We start from the raw sequence: 18365 nt of genomic DNA, 5'->3' as shown, positions 1-18365 counted from the left end.
AAACACTTAATTACATTATTAGGTAATGAGCCATGGAAGAACCTCCCACTACTCAAGCTTAAATTACTCAAAAATCAAAAGTCTCTGTAAATTCATATAAAAATACAATACATACAATAAGATTGAATAGTGAATATGTTAATGCCTTAAAATTTAAGAACTGTTATTATTAAAATTTAGATTTTAAATGTGTTTACTTCCACACTAAAATATCTACACAATGAGATTTGCAATGGTTCAACAAGCCTATATTTAAACAGAGTTCAAGCAAGTAATACTTATTGAAAAATAATAAATAAAACTAAACTCTTTTACTAAATGAGTAAATAGATATTTAACCCTATTTGTCATTTATGCCTAACCAATGCTGGATAGAAATAATAGACTACCTTAACAGCACTTTAAAAACAAATTTTTAAAAAGGGTGATGTTACCTACATACACCTAAATTCTTTTACCTACGAAGTGCTTTAAGTTTAAGTATACATCTAATTGATGCTACATCATTGAGTCCTGGTGGAAAGTGTGCATCCATTCTCAATTGCCAAAAGAGTTCCTGCTCTTCGAGATGCAGTTGCCAGGGTCCTCTCCTAAGTTTGTTTTCTATTAATTGAACTACACAAAATCTAAAACTATGATCAGGACATTCAAGAACATGTTTGGCAAGTGCGTTTGTTATGTCTCCCCTCTCCATTGCGTATAAATGCTCGTAGACTCTTTTCTTAAATTTTCTCTCCGTCTTTCCTATGTAAAAAGGACAGTCCTCACAGAGAGCCACATAAACAACTCCCTTAGAGTCACAATTATAGTTCCCTTTTAAAAAATAAATCTTATTATTGATCTCAACTGTCTTATCCAAGTACATATATCTACATTGTGGGCACCTCCCACATTTTCTCATTCCTACTACTTTCTTTGTGGTTCTATCCGTAGATCTTTCCACCAGATTTTTGAGGTTGATCCCTCTTCTATATGTAAACTTGGGACGAGTACCTAAGGATTTAACTAAGGTCCTGTCCTCAAGGATCAACTTCCAATTTTTAGACACCACATTTCTAATGGCACTATGATCTAAACTAAAAGTAAAAAGGAAACTAATATGAGGAGGGAGGGGAGAACTTCCCATTTTATTACTAACAGTAGTTGATCTACTCATTCTCCCACCACCTAGCAAGGGTTTGAAATGCCCATCTAATCTCTTACATTGTACTTCATACATTATTTCAGCAATGAGTTTCTCAGGGTAATTACGAATAAGAAACATGTTCAAAATATTCTTACATTCATCCAAGAAATCCACTTCTTCTGAAATCATCCTTGCTGCCCGAACAAGTTGACCTTTAACAACACTCCTTTTCCGATGAAAAGGATGGCAGCTAGAAAAATGTAAGTAGCTATTTGAATGAGTGGGTTTCCTATAAATTAAAGACTTAAATTTGTTGTTAGGAGTGTCTTTAACAATTTTAACATCCAAAAAATTCATTTCGTCATACCCTATAGTATGTGTAAATTCTAGAAAACTAGTAGTACCCGAAATATATGCCATAAATTCAGGTATAATTTCAGGCGAACCCTTCCAAATAAAACACATGTCATCTTGGTACCTAGTGTACCAAGTAACATGGTGTTTAAACAGGTCACAGTTAAATAAAAATTTATGCTCCCAATAGGCCATGACACTGTTGGCAAAGCTGCAGCCACACGGGGAGCCCATTGCTATGCCTGTCTTCTGCAGGTAGATTTGATTTTTAAATAGCAAAAAGTTGTTTTTCAAAATCACATCCAGAAGAACACCAACCAAATACATAACTTCATTAGGTGCCTTCCTCTCTAACAAAAACTCTCTTGTCCATTCAATACCCTCATAGTGGGGAATTACTGTATATAAGTCTTTTACGTCAACTACAAGGAAAATTAGCCCAGAATTGAACTCTATATTATTAAGACTCTCCAAAAATTCCCATGAATCCCTACAAATTTGTGTTTCTTTATTAATATGAGGTTTTAAGATGTTGTCTATGTACTTGCCACATGCATATGTAATAGACGCTTGACCATCCACTATGGGTCTCAGTGGGGGGTCTAGTAGATTCTTATGTATTTTCGGTGTACCAAAAATTGTAGGGATCTTGGGTGCTATCATAGTTAAATACTGAAAGGTATCACCATCAATACTACCCTCCAAAAAGAGGTAATCTAATATTCCTCTGATTTTTTTATACGCCATATTTAGTTCATTAACACTTGCTATCGTGTAAGTGTCTGATTGCAAGAGAGCCATCATTTTGTCCTCATAGGTACATTCATCCATGAAGACAAGGCCCCCTCCCTTATCTGGTTTCATAATTCTCACTCGGCATTCATTCAGAAGTGTGATAAAGTCCAGTTCATAATTAGATATATTACTTTTAATGTTATGGTTAGTTCTTTTCTTACCAAACATCTGTCTAAAATCAAGCTCATACATTCTTTCAAAAATGCCAAGTACACCAGAAATAGGAGGGTTAAAAACACTGGACACTCTCAGTGGATTCAACAATCCGGGTGTATTCCCTAATGATGCTACCAAATTTAAATTACGCACATACAACTTAAAGTCTATTATTGTTTTCACAAGGTTGCATCTTTTTTCTGGTATAAAGGTGAGACCACGAGAGAAGAACTCAATTAGGGGAGGCTCAATAGACAGGACTGTATAGTTATAAATTTTAAAATCACTATTAATTGATTTAAGTCAGGGGTGTAGCTAGGATTTTCAAATTTGTACTGACAGCTCTCAAACTGCTACCCCCCTCCCCAGCCAAGCTACGGCCATTCTCGTAATTCACGGTTCGCTCTTTTAGTGTCGATGAAGAGGCATTCGCTGTAATGCCTCTTCAGTAATATAATATAAATTCACTCAAACTCGGTTCCTTGAATTGAAAATTAACCTGAAATGTCAGTTCTTTGAAAAATGCAGCATGGTAGTTGGGGTAGAGACTTTATGCTTTTGTTTTCTGTAACTAAGGTACAGGTTTTGAGCTTGAGTAAATTACTAACAACCTGCTACCACTAACTAGGATGTTTCATTCACACACACACCCCTACCTACCTCTTAGTGCAAGAAATATGGACAAAGCCTAAAATAAACAGGGACAGATATTAAATAATGTTCTCGTGAACTTAGAAAGTTGCTAGAATAACAGGATTTGTGCTAGTATGAATTTTTCTAAAGGACATGAAGTCTGAAGCTCAAATGTCTGTCATTATTTAGCAACTTCAGCCTTCAATGATTTTCTAGAAAATCACAAAATTTATGAGGAACAGACAAAAAAATGTGGGGCAAAAATCTGGACATTCTGCAAAATGTGGACAGTTGAGAGGTATGCTACCTACCACACACACACACACACACACACACACACACACACACACACACACACACACACACACACACACACACACACAAAACACCTCTCAACCTCTTACAGCAACAAACTCATAAATAAAACGGAGGCAAAGGCCCAAAAATAAGGACATTTTTTTTAAATATTGCTCTTATAAACTTAGAAAGATAATAGAATAGTAGTAGGTCTTGCATCAGTACGAATTTTCTGAAAGGTATGAAATCTGAAACTGAAATGTCTGCATTATTTTCTAACTTCAGTCTTTAACAATTTGCCACTAATTTGCCAGAAAACTGTAATTTTATGAAAAACGCACCAAAAATGTGATGCAAAAATATAAAATTGCCAGACAATACAGCTGGGAACCTGTCAAAGGAGGGACACCATTTTAATATGAGCACAGTTAACTTAGAGCAGCTGACAAAATTAGGGAATCTACATGCATTTCTGAAATAAAAGTAATGTATAACTCTGATCATTACAGTTATTTATAAAAGTAAAGTAAACCCGCTATGTTTTCTTCCAAAATTGCTATTTTGTGGAGGGATCATTAGGGGAAGAGCAACATTTTGAGCCAAAATCAGGGACAGTTGAGGTTTGGCTATGCCTAATTATATAAAGCAATTTATTTGCATGTACCTCTCAACCTGTTAATGCAATAAATCTGGACAAGGCCAAATATATTGAGGGAACATATAAACAGTACTAAAAATTGCTCTTGTATAAACTGGGACAGTTAATAGAACAGGTCTTATTTTAGCATGCATTTTTCTGAAGGTTATAAAGTCTGAAACTAGTGTATCATTATTTAGTGACTTAAATCCTAAATCATTTGCCAGAAAACCACAAATTGAGGAACAAACCAAAAATAAGAAGCAAAAAATCTATTAATTCTTTGAAAATCTGGACAGTTGGGAGGTATAGTTCAGCTGGGGCTGTCAAAGTTTCCGCCCTTCCCCCTCACAAAACCATGGTCGAATGGAGCCTCCCCCTGCAGCCATTCCAATGATCCATTACTTTGCTATTTCACTCCATTTACCATAAACACTAATGTACATACCGATTTACTTCTATGATGATTTGAACTTCATTTGAAAGTTTTATTTTGCATTTTACAGCACAAACACTAAGACATCTGCTAAACAAACTTGGCATTAAAACTTCTCTGCCCTTGAAACTCACATTCATTGAAACAACATTAAAACCCACATTCAAAGAAAAATACATTTTACCAGTGGCAGATAAAAATTAATTCTGGGCTGCTTTTAAATCATAGGCCCCTTGCATATGAAACATACATGTGCTCTTTGATACACCTTCCTATTGCTTTGAACATTTTTCCAGTAAACAATGAAACAAAACTGCCCAATTCAGAACATTTCCATCATAAAAGTCTAGTCAAACTTTTACAGTCCACCATTATCAGTAAATAATATGCACAATCTCTGAAGTAGTAAAAAAAGTAATCTAAATAATTCCATGTTAAATAAATCTAACTAATGAAGAGGTTGCTGCTAGCAATCACCTTTATATTTCATGACTTCACCGAAAAATAAAGTGTCTGATGCCCGTGAGGAATAAATTGCCTAAATTACATTAATAATAAGCTAGTAATATTGCAATAGGAAATGGATGGCAAACTGATAACAGGCTCATAGTTAGTGTCTTAACTTTCAGTACAGCAGCATTCACCCCTTATGGGAGTAGAACCAACAACCTTCTGCATTAAAAGCAAGTACACAACATTTTGTGCTACTAGCAATGTGTGAGCTGACTTAGCATAATCAGCACTAAACTTCTCTTCCCCTGCAGCTCTCAGCTCCTTGTAAAATCTACGCAATACTCAACTACATCTCAACTTCGCAGCACAAGAAGTCTGGAAAAAGCCAAATTTATTGGGGTGGGTCAAAAGGGCAAAAAACAGGAACACATTAAACATTGCTTGTATAATCTTGAAAGCTGCTAGAATAAAATGCTGTGTTACCATCATACATTTTACTGCCAAGGTCACTGTGCAAAATAGTCAGAACAACATACCACTATGCCAAATCACCTGCTTTGTGAAAGAGAGGAAGACTGAAACTTAAATGGCTATCATTTAATTAATTCAGTTCTCACCATAGCTGTCAACCTCTTAGCACAAAACACCTGGACAAACCCAGTAATGAGGGAATACAGCCCTCAAACATATTCAGTGAATTCAGTTCTTGCCATAGCTGTCAACCTTAGCACAAAAAACCTGGACAAAGCCAATAACAGGGTATTACAGTCCCAAAAATAAGGACAAATTTCAAATAGTCATAAACTTAAAAAAATTGCTATAAAAAAGGTTGTGTTAGTATATATTTATTGCTAGAATAAAAAGTTGTTTTACTATGTCACAAACACAGGGATAAGATGCAGACTCCACACAGAAGGCACCCCAGCCAAGAATCAAACCAGAAAACCTATAGCTGTGAGGCAACAATATTGAACCATCAAATATGTAAGGAAGTAAACATTCAGAAACCTGAAGTCTGAAATTTAAATGCCTGTCAATTTGTTAATCAGGACAGTCTGACTTGGAACAAAAAAAAAAAACAATTCTCAGCAGAGGCCCAGGAAAAAATAATGCAGACATGTCTTTGTAACATGGGAGGACACAAAAGCAAACCCACACAAACACAGGGAGAAGATACAGACCCCCAACCAAAGAAGGCACCCCAGCCAAGAACCAAACCCAAGAACCTACAGCTGTGAGACATCAATGCTACGTTGCTACCACTGCAACATCAAATTTCAAGCATTGCAATATTTAAAAAACTCGGATACGATACAGATATTGATTAGATCAAATATGAGGCAAAAATCTGCAATCTTTTTACAAATGGTGGTGGGTAGGGAATTCAGGTCTTTTAACACCTGCATACAAGGTACAGGGTTCAAGCCTGAGGTATTCCCTACCACACCACCATGAGTAATGGGGCATTTTCACACACACACACCTGCAGCAGATAAGGCCACTCCACAGAATCGAAGTCTTTCTTGATGTCAAAGAGTACCACATCAGCTTCTTTTGGGTTCTGCTCAAGCATACATAAAAATGTCTAATTTCTTCACACAGAGTATACTAAAACTAATCATACATAAAATTTCAAACATAAGCATTTATAAACATGCTGCCCCGTTACACTAATTATAACTTTGTCAGTAGAGAAGTATCTGCCAATGCAGATACAACTCTAGAAAAGCTGGGAAGAGGTCTGGGATTAGTTGACAATTAAGTACACAGAGACATTTAAATATTACACAGAGCAGAATTTGTGGAGTTATACAAATGACTGTTAGCTGTTGTTGTCTTTTGGCTTTTCCCAGTTAGGGGTCACCACAGCAAATGACTGTTAGTCATTTTCAGTATTAATACATTTCTGCAGTGAGGGAAAAGCTTTGGTGATAAGAGAAAAATGAGTTGTGGATTAGACAGAAAGGTTTTTTTTTTTTTTTTAATTTAAATCAGGTGGGTGACCACTCAAAATGGAAACAAAATCTCAAGAAGATTACAGAATGAAAACTGTTGGATAATGTTCAACTGATGTCAACACAACATGGAAAGATAACAGAAAAATGTTATAACACACAATCACATGTTTTTTAAATATTTTATGTGATATTTAAGATTTGTAAATATATGCATGCCTGTCATTTTTGAAAGGATATGTGCAGCTAATATCTAATAAGGTTGAGTTAATGAATGCATCTTTTAAACTGCTATTACAGTTGAGCTACTGCTAAAAATTACTGTCTTGAATTTGATTGTATAGCAATGGTGCAGCAGTCACTATTTTTCTTAGAGAATCTTTAATTTTAAGTGTTCATAAAGAATCCTCCACAAGAATTATACATAACAATAGTTTTGAAATGATAATGTCTTACTGGGTTTCCTTCTGTCAAAACTGGACATACTGACTTGAAGGCAAAAATCTACCTCATTAACAGCTTGAAACAGTGAGCATTATTAGACTGTTAAACTACAGCAAACTAATAAACTTAATGGAAGCCCTCCTGCACCCCTTGCTGAGAAGGCTCTGCTCCCACACTACAATCTTTAAATACACTAAATGCAGTGTTGCAAAACCTGGGAGTAAAATGAAATGCTGACTTTCATGTTTAAAACAAAAAAGTTTTCCCTTTATTCCAAGCTAATATGACTTCATAGCTTGCAGAGATGTGGTGGTCAATCTCTACAAAAATAGCAAACTACACATATTTGGACAGTGTTTCTTTTATTAATCTGAACTGTTTGTAGTTTCTGAAGTTGACAGTAAATATAGTTTCTCTAAAGCAGGCTAAAACAGAAACAAATCTTTAGGATCCCTGATTTTCACATCTTGGAATTCAGTCAGGAAATGTTTATGTTCTGCAGGGGACAGGTACAGGGCAAGACAGGACACACACACACACACACACACACACACACACACACACACACACACACACACACACACACACACACACACACACACACACTTCCTATTACTCACCAACCCTTTCGGTTGCACGACCCTTCTAAATAAAGTCCATAACCCTCTCGGTTGCAAGACCCGCCCGCTCGTGTACATCCAACCTTCTAAATAAAATCCATAACGTACATCCAACATTTGAAATGGTCCAACCTTCTAAATACAGTCCATAACGCCCGCTCGTGTACATCCAACATCCTCCCACTTGAAAACGCATTTGAAATGGCTTGAAATACATGCGCGGTGAGTTCCATTCTGAATGGCTGCCCTGATGAGCTGACGTCATCGTGCAGTAAAGCGAGAAAAAAAAAATTTAAAAAGCTACCCCCCTTCTAAATAAGTTGTACTGAAATCAGTACAGTGCGTATGCCTCCCGATGTCCCTGATTTAAGTATAATAGGTCCTGTATTCATGCGTGTAATCATCTCCTCCGCTGGTTCGTTCTCCTCTTCCTCTGTGGTTGCCTCCTGTTGTTCGATTTCACATTGGTATTGTTGGACACTTGTGTGTCCCTGGGAAAATCCTGGTGGTTGTTATCACTCTTACTCATGTTTTGATCTTGCCTCTCAGAGGTAGTAGTATTATTCCGATCCTTAATACGTTCGCTACGACGAACAGCACCCTGTTCGTCATTACTACTATTCTCCTCCAAGTTCAAATTATTTGAAGAGGCTTCACCATTTGTTTTAGAAGCCCAGACTAAAGGTGGAGGGGGGTAGGCTTTATTGTTAGAATAGTCCAAAATATCCCTGTCCATCTTACGTTTTTTGTGCAACACTAATTTGGAAATTGATGCATCAATACTGGAGAAAATTCTCATATAGTCATATTTGTATCTTACAAAGTCATTGTCCTGCACCAAGCATCTTTCCAAAATTTCTAAATCTTGTCTTAGGGTAACAATTTCTGCTCCATAAAAATGTATTAAAGATGTCAGAAACTCGAACCCTTGCTTATCAAACAAGTTGAGCAATTCTTTATGATAAGTAGAGTCTCTAAGGAGCCCTGCAGGGTAATGCCATTGTCTTAAACCCTTTGGAACAACTTTATTAGAAATACATTCTTGTAGGTATGCTACTTCCAACTGTAGCTTCCTACAACGAAATAGCTTGCCATCAAACTCATTTAAACTGTCTAAAAAAGTGGTAACAGGAGCACCAGTATTGGCATTACTTATTTCACCAACATTAGATGAAACAAAAAAATCTTTCTTACCCAAAAAGTTAGCCATGGAGTGTAAGCAATTATCTTCGGGAATTCTGTTCAAATTTGTCCCTTTTTCACCTCGTTGTAAGTTGTTAACATCCTCACCAGCTCCCAAGCCAGCCCCACGAGGCTCAAAACGGTTATCGGATTGCCCAGCCATCATTTTAGCATTATTTCCAGATTGCCCAACCAACGTGTTGACATTATTTCCAGATTTTGATGTTGCCTCGTTAGATACATGCCCAGGAGACGCTCTGGCAACAGAAACTGAAACAGGAAGTCCCACAGTACCATTCGATGCAATACCTTCCCCTCGAACGGACACAGGGTTATTAGTAAAGTTCCTTTGCGTTCACAGATCCACTTTCTGTGTTAATGCTTCAACTCTGTTCAGTAAAAGGTTGACTAAAACTGTGAGATTACCATCGCCATTCTCACTTTGAGTAGTGTCAGTCCTAAAACTTACTCGCTCACTGTCTTGAGAAAATAACGGCAGTTGCGAGTCAGCCTAAGCAGCTTGCTTCAGGTTTTCTGGTGGCAGCAAATCTACCTTATAGTCTGTGTGGAGGTTTTCACAGCAGGTAACCTGTGCCAGCTTTTCCCAGGTGTGTGTGTGTGTGTGTGTGTGTGTGTGTGTGTGTGTGTGTGTGTGTGTGTGTGTTATGTTTTGCTTTTGGTGTTAGCTTTCACTTTAGTGATAGCTGAGGGTAGGTGTTGCTGTTTTATAGCTTAGGACGTCTTTGAGGTTTGAGAAGGTTAATTTTAAGTGCTTCAGAATAAGAAGGCCTATATGTGTGTGGTAAGTGGTATGCATGAAGGATGTACAGTGTGTGTGTGTTCTTAACAACCTTGTTTGCAATTGAGATTTTTGCCTCCAAGGAAATTTTATATATATATAGGTCTACTTTGATACATCTAAAACCCATAACATCTAATTTCATAACATTGAGACCAGAACATCTAAAACCCAAAACATCTAAAACCCATAACATCGAATTTCATGTGCTTTGTACTGTTAGATGTTATGAAATTCAGTATTATGGATTTTAGATGTTTTGGGTTTTAGATGTTCTGGTTTCAGTGTTATGAAATTAGATGTAATGGGTTTTAGATGTTTTGAAGGGGATCTATATATATATATATATATATATATATATATATATATATATATATATATATATATATCGATCTACCTAACACATCATCAAATTGCAGTTTGTTGACACTCAAAATATTGAAATCCCACTTTATAGAACTAGCAGATCAACAAAGATCTACCCAGAGTAAGTAACTACTTACCAGAAAGAAGCAAAACCCAAACCGCACCATCCCTAACTTACCCAGGTGGGAGGCTATGCTCCCACACCCCCAGTGTGGGAAGTTGCACCCCTCACACCCCACTAACTAAATATACCAAGTCTGAGATTGCACTACAGTAGGGAAAAGGGCAAAATTGACCAGGAAGATCTTAGTTGTCCGGCTACTTCGATGTGAGATTTCGATATTTTGAGTGTTGACAAAATGTGATTCAATGATATGAGATTTTGACAATCAGGTAGACACACACACACACACACACACACACACACACACATTTTATATATATATATATATATATATATATATATATATATATATATATATATATATATATATATATCACACTGTGTTAGTTTCTTTAAGGTTTAAAAGATTGTCTCAGTACATGAGACAGTTGCTACATTGTTTAAAAATGCCCATATCTACCAGACTAGCCACAGAGACATTAGGAAATTGCATATCTATATTGTTAGGACCTGTATTAGCATTAGACTGTTATGGTTTAGGACATGGCTTTACAAGTATCACCTGAGTGGTGTCTAGAGTCAAGGCTAGATGGTAGATAGTGTTATGATCTGGTATGGATGTTGTTCAAAACTCTAACTAGCTCCCCTAAGCTTAGCTTCATGCAATGTCTTTCTGTGTTACAGGTTGAAGTCCTAAATAATAGCTTTAATGGTAAATTTTACAAGCTAAGCATTTATCAGTATACAGGGCACTGCTAACCACTGCTGCACTGTGAGCAGCACCGCACAAGTGGTCTAATTTATAGCAGACAGAAAAAAGCTGAAAACTAACTCCTGCGCCCTCTGGCCAATAAACAACTACACTTTGAGCTCCCTAGAGTGCTTCCCAACTCAGAGTGACTAGGTAAACACATTCTGCCACAAGATAGATGATCCTGAAATTTCTTAATATAAAGCACAGCAAAAGTAGCTCTCAAGTGCAGATTAACACCAAACAACTAAGTCCCTAAAAAGCCCTCTGGCTAAACAAACTCACTTTGTCTCTTTCTCTGTGTCCCAGGTTGAACAGACCAAGACACCTCTCTTACAGACCTGTATAAGAGTTACCTTTTGTTGGAGATGTAATATCCTAAGAAGGTGAATGGCCGAGGTAATAGATGCAGTTGGAATAAATTGAGGTGGTTGAACAGCCTGGTGTATTTGTTGTATTTTTTCTGGTGTGACATTTTGTCATATTTTGTGAATGTTTCATGATGTCTTTGAAACTAGCCGAGGCTGTTCCAGGTATATTTTGGACACTAGTTGTTCAGGATAAATTCCTTTTTGTGGACATGTTAAGTGAGAGAGAATCTAAATTGACTTCCAGTGTCCTGTGGCTTATGGTTAATGAGGATGACTTTATCATCAAGTTCAAGCAATTAGAATGACTGATGCTTAAGGAAGTAAATTTGTTCTATGATACTAAGCTTTTGGAAAAATATTTGAGCTTGAATATTACCCCAAGGGGTTACATGCTGATCATTTTCCTGCTTATGATTTTAATGAGGAAGAAATGGATTTACTGAAAGAGTGGAAGCAGGTATCATTGTAATGTACTTTGGGCTGGCTTCAGGTGTTAGTGAAATGTAATTTAAGGTCACATGGCAAGATACAGAAAGAAATCATGCAGCTGCAAAGTGCTTTGGTGAATGAGATTCCCGAGTCCAGCTATTTCAACAGAATGAAGGACATTAAATTAAAAATTGAGAAGGTGGAGACTGATATCCTTGTTTGGAAGAAGAAGAAACTGAATAGAGATATCAAAGATTTTGAGAGCAGCCTTATCTACATCTGGCAATGTAAACCGTGTCATGGAAGGTCAAGGTTGAGATCTTCAGAAGGCTGTGCTCTTGCAATGTGTGATTGTTCAATTTCTTCAGTTGAGACTTCTTTGAGCAAGAACAGTGTTTCTTTTGAAAATGTGTAGGCAGCGGATGATGAGCAAATGTCAGAACAGCTGGAATTGAATGGGAATGGTGCTTTGTTTTACCCAAATGGTCATGGAAGGGGATGAAAAGGTCGGGGCAGAGGCAAAAGGACTTAACTTGTTTATCCTGGTCCACTGCATGCATTTGGGACAACAAAGACATTTTCAGCTCAGAAGAGATCTATAAGTCTAACACTGAGCTGAATTCTTTGAACATAATTAATTTGTCTGATTTAGATAAAGCAGATGTGTTAAGAAATATTTTATTAAAAGGTGCAAAGTTTGTACCCACCAAAATGCACACTTTAGCTGACATTTTAATTGATGTTAAAAGATCCTGTAGAAAATTACATTTGAAAGTGTATTTCTATGATAAAGCTGAAAGGCAGAGTAGCTCTGAGAAGACTGAAATGATTAGTAACAACGATTCTCTTCTTTATTTATTTACTTATGAGACTGATGTTTTTGATTCTTTGTCTCAGGTGACTGGGGTCAGGGAAGAAATTGATGGTGAAAATGATGTTTTTTTTTCTGCATAGGATATGATAGATTGACTGTTCCTCTTCTCTCCGGTGTTAATCAATTTGCACCATCTAGAACTTCTACAGCCATTTATTTGAAAGTATATTGTTTAAAAAAGTGGAGTTTGAATTTGCAAAATGTATTAGATCTAAGAAAAGTTATAATTTAACAAAAGACAATTGTCTGGCTCTACAACAGCTTTGAGAAGGGCTTAATGATTGTGTTTAAAGGCAGGCAGATGGGGGAACTGGGTTATTATGAAAACGTTTAAATATTGTAAGATGATAAATGGTTTACTTTAAATAAAGAGGAATATATTCAAATATAATGTAAAAGGATTGCCTCATTTAACTTAGTGCTGCGTGAAATTTTGGAAAGGGGAGAAAGGTTGGGTTTCTTTATCCCTAGTGATATTAAAAACTGCACATTTCTAAACCAAGTGACCCAGTGTTTTATACAATTCTGAAGGTGCATAAGAATGAGAAAGCTCCACCAGGTGGACCTATTGTGTCAGGAGGTGTTCATATTTACAAAATGTGAGGATTTTTTTTTTTTGGATTATCAGCTTAAGAAGTATTTGCAAAGGGTTCCAGCACATATCAAAAATACTTTGGAACTTTGTGAAATTTTGAAAGGATTTGGCTGGCAGGAGGACTTTTATTGGGTCACAATAGATGTTAGTTCATTGTATACAAATATTGAACTTAGATGGGGCTTAGAGGCAGTTGATAATGTAATGGAGGAGGGACCTCGCAATTCTTTTCTTCTTACTGTTGTGGAATTTTGTTTGACATATAACTAGTTTTGCTTTGACAATGGAATTTTCTTACAAATGAAAGACACAGCAATGGGGCTTCATTTGCTCCTGCTTATGTGATTATTTATATGGGAGATTTTGAAAATAAATTTTTGGACCCCACAACATTTTTTCTGAACATGTAGTAGTGTACAAAAGGTACATAGATGACTTGTTATTTATTTGTGGAGTTCCTGACTGAATTAAATAAGAACACACACAGTCTAACGTTCACATATGAATCAAGTAAGGAATCTATTCATTTTCTGCATGTAGAGTTTTATGTGAGTGGGAGTTTTACCATTCAACATAAACACAATAGGAAAGAGACTGCAGTTAATGTTTTGCATGCAACAAGCATATATCCACCACATTTAATTAACTCTTGCCCTTATTAGAAATTCAGAAGAATCTTTTTTGATACTTCAGAGGAGAAGTTTAAGGAAGATGATTAAATGGAGGTGAATGATAGACTTTTGGCTTGTGGGTATTCCTTGGGAATTTTAAGCAATGCCAGAAGGAGACTTGAAATTGAAGGAAGAAAATCTGGTAAACAGTGGAGTTTGAGGAAACATTTAAGGGACAATCCAGTTGGTCAGGATTATAGAGTCACTATTTCTCTATACTAAGTCCAGTTTCCTTGATAACAAAGAGAATTTTATCTTGTAGATAATACCAATGTTTGTAGTGATTTCATTATTATGGTTTGTTAAATGTATGTGATATGTGATATAGTTGTGGAATGAGTTATCATTTGTTAAATTATGTATTGTACCAACATTTTTATTAGAATTGTGTTCTTGGAGCTTATCTCCCCGGGTCTCTACTGAAAATGGACATACATCCAGTTAGACTAGCCCAGTCAACAAATGTAAAATAAATAAATAAAATAAAATAAATAAACAAAAAATCTATTTTGTCACTAAATATTCACTGTTTTCGGATATTTTGGAAAATTTGGTCAGGGATTTATGGCATGTTGTATATCAGGATGATATGGTGGGGAATTGTTTCCAAAGTTGATTACATTTTTGTATAATAGATATAATAATTTAAAAGAGATGTTGGATTTTAGGCATAGGCAATCAATGACAGCTTTGGAAAGAAGATGCATGTGGGCATTGTAAGGTTTGTTCTAAGATTAGGAACTTAATGGGAATCAAAATTAATGGAAGAAAATTAATTTCTAGAGAGAATTTAATTGTGAGTCATGTGGGTCAGTGTATATTATTGAGTGTGGTTGTAATATTATGAAGTTGTATGTGGGGCAGACAAAGGGAAAAGTAAAAATCTGTATTCTGGAACATTTGGGGGACATTAGGAAGTATAATTTAAACACTCCTGTGACAGAACATTTTCAGAAGGTTCACCAAGGTTTAGATGCTTGTTTCTTTTTTAGTATCTTAGCCCAACTTTATGTATTTAGAGGGGGTGATTTTGCTAGCAAATTAAATGAATTACAAAGTACGATGATATTAAATTATAAAGCACTAAGCACTATGTTCTAGGGGTTTAAATATGGAAGAGAATTTAACCTTTTAACTTTATCTAATATACTAACTGTGTTTTGTGAAGTTTGAATACATGTTATTCAATATGTTATTTAATGATTTTTATATAAGAGAGCATTTAAAATTTAACTGTTTATTGAATAATCATTTAATTAATGTTTAATTAACTGTGTGTAACTGGTATAAAAGTTAGCTTTTGTTGGAGGTTTAGTATCCTGAGAAGGTGAATGGCTAAAGTATCCAATGCACTTGGAATAAATTGAGGTAGCTGAACAGCCTGGTGGATTTTTTTTGTACATGTTCATAGTAAGCATGATTCTTTCCTTTTGTTTTCTGTTTTAAAAATTAAACTGGTTGCTGAATAAAGTAACTTAATGAATTTTCAAACACCCCTTTTAGCAGAAAAAAAAAATGAAGGACTGTTTTTTGCAAACTGTGATGCCCCTCCTCAATCCTCACCACTAACACTGGTGGGGAACATTTACTGGGAAAAAAATAGATACATACAGTATTTTCAGATGCAGATCTCCGTACCAAGTACCATTTCCCTTAAGAGCACTCAGGGAATACACACTCCAGTCCTAGGGCTGGGCTTTCTCTCCAGGCCCCAATTAAGACTCCCCGCTGACCACTATAGAGCTGAGTCCTTAGCCAGGTGTTCCAAGCCAAGTCCTACACCACCCTCTCTATGAAATCAGTGCTCTCTGTGTTCCTGTTCAAAGTAGCTGTCACACACTCTTATTTTCACACACACACACACACACACACACACACACACACACACACACACACACACACACACACACACACACACACACACACACACCTGGGAAAAGCTGGCACAGGTTACCTGCTGTGAAAACCTCCACACAGACTATAAGGTAGATTTGCTGCCACCAGAAAACCTGAAGCCAGCTGCTTAGGCTTTTACCAGGGTACCCACTTACACTTATTAAAATTAATATTTATACAAATGGTAGTGTTTAACCAAGCAACAAGACTTTCAGGAACATGGAGCCACAGTACCACTAAATAAATGCAAGTAGTCTGAAAGGTTAAATATTTTCTAAAAGACTATCCACAATGAAAGCTTTAAATATATTTAATAATAAATGATAAAAACAAAACATGAAAATACATATGAATCAAGTAAGGAATCTATATAAAGTTTCAATCACAGCAAATGTAAAACAAAACAATGCAGATGGAAAGACTCAGACAGATACAGAAAGAAATACACTTAACTAATTTCGCTACATTTTTCTAACTGACTGAAGAATTACTGTTCCCTTACTAAAGCAAGACAAGATGAATATGGATGAGTGTCTTGTTAGGTCCCAAAACAGAGTGCACACCTCACATCTTTCACTAGTATTCAAATACAGTTTCAGTGTTGGCTTCAGAATGACTTCACATTTTGTCACTTGACTGTGGTTCCCACACTACCCCCTCAGTAGAAACTCCACCAGGATCTTGCACTGATGTGTCACAATACACATATAGTGCTTTAGCTGAGGTTTATTACAGCCTCTAGAAACTGTAAAACAATTCCAACACTTCCATCCTTCCTGCAGAAACTAACAAGCTATTCTCTGGCACCCCAGGGTAGCAATTAGTTCACCACTAAAGACAATAGAACAGGACCCTGTCCAGGCTGTTCAAAAACATTGTGTTTCTAGTTGCATTCAGGCTTGTGACATAAAATCTTTATGGGTTAAAGTAAGACATTACATTTCAGGCTATTTTTTTAAGGATAGCTAGGCTGAGCTTAACCCCTTCTCCTTCAGTATCCTCTGTTAAAATATATACTTTTCATCAGTTACAACAATACAGTCTGGCATACATGTATATTTCTTTTCTGTTCAGCAACACCCACTGTGGTTACAGTTTTGGCACAAGCAATTTTACAAATACATTTTTAACACAACCATCTGAACAAATCAGTTTGATATTCAAATGACATACAATTCTTTAAAAAACTCCATCTAGCTTTGCTGGCATATGTTACACATGCACTGCCCTACCTTCCCTGGCACAGCTGGCACTATTTCACACCATCACATCTCTCCACCCTTTGAAGACTCCAGCTTTTTTTTCATGTAATCCTGGAGAAACATTGCTTGAGAGAAATGAGCTTCTTTAGGAACACTTTAGCCCACACCCTGTGTTGAGAGTTCATCTGCATTGGCATTGCTGACACCATTACATTGCTTCACTGTTGTGTCATATGCCTGCAACCTTAGGCTCCATGTAGCCATTTTAAGGGATTGTGGTCTCTAACCACAGTGACTTTCCTTCCATACAGATAGGGCTAACATTTTTGCAGTGCCCATACTATGGCTAGACATTCTTTTTCTACATTTGCATAACATTCCTCTCTGGGTTGGAGTCTATGGCTGAGATATACAACAGGGTGCTCTTCTACCTCTGAGGAAACCTGGCTGAGTACAGCCACCATCCTATGGCTTGAAGCATCCACCATCACAACAAATTATTTGCTGTAATCTCTACTGGCTAGCACAGGGAGTCCTCTCAAAGCCGCTTTAAGCTTTTGCAATGCCTACACACAGGCTGGGGTCCACAAAACCTTATGTGGTCTGTTTTCCTCATCAGGACAGTGAGGGGAGCAGCTCTTGTACTATAATTGGGAACAAGCTTTCTATAGTACCCTGCTGTCCCCAAGAATGCCCTCACCTGCTTTTTGATAACAGGAGCAGGTCATGTCTGAATTTTGGCAGGTTCTGGCCTGATCTTACCACTCCCCACTCTATGTCTCAGGTAGCAGACCTCTGCCATATCTGGGCTTAATGGTCAACCCTGTCATTTGCAGTCTGCCCAGGACCTCCCTGACATGCTGAAGGTGCTCTTGCTAGGAATGGCTGTAGATGGTAATATCATCCAGGCAGGTTAGTTCATAATCTCCTGCTCCTGCTAGGATATGCTCTACCAGCCTCTGGAAGGTTTCTGGGACATTTTTCATCCCAAAGGACAGGTTCATGAACTCTTATAATCCAAAAGGAGTCACAAAGGCTGATATATCTCTAGCAGTGAGAGCCAAGGGCACCTGCCAGTAGCCCTTGTTCAGATTAATAATAGTCAGATACTTAGCCCCACTCAGCTGCTCTAAGGCTCATCTGTCCTAGGAATGGGGTAAGCATCTTACTCTTTGTGACTGTTTAGTTTTCTGTAGTCC

This window comes from Protopterus annectens, chromosome 7.part0, assembly GCF_019279795.1.
Source record: "Protopterus annectens isolate FY-2018-M chromosome 7.part0, PAN1.0, whole genome shotgun sequence".
Classification (NCBI taxonomy): domain Eukaryota; kingdom Metazoa; phylum Chordata; order Ceratodontiformes; family Protopteridae; genus Protopterus; species Protopterus annectens.
Note: the sequence above shows the minus strand (reverse complement) of the source record.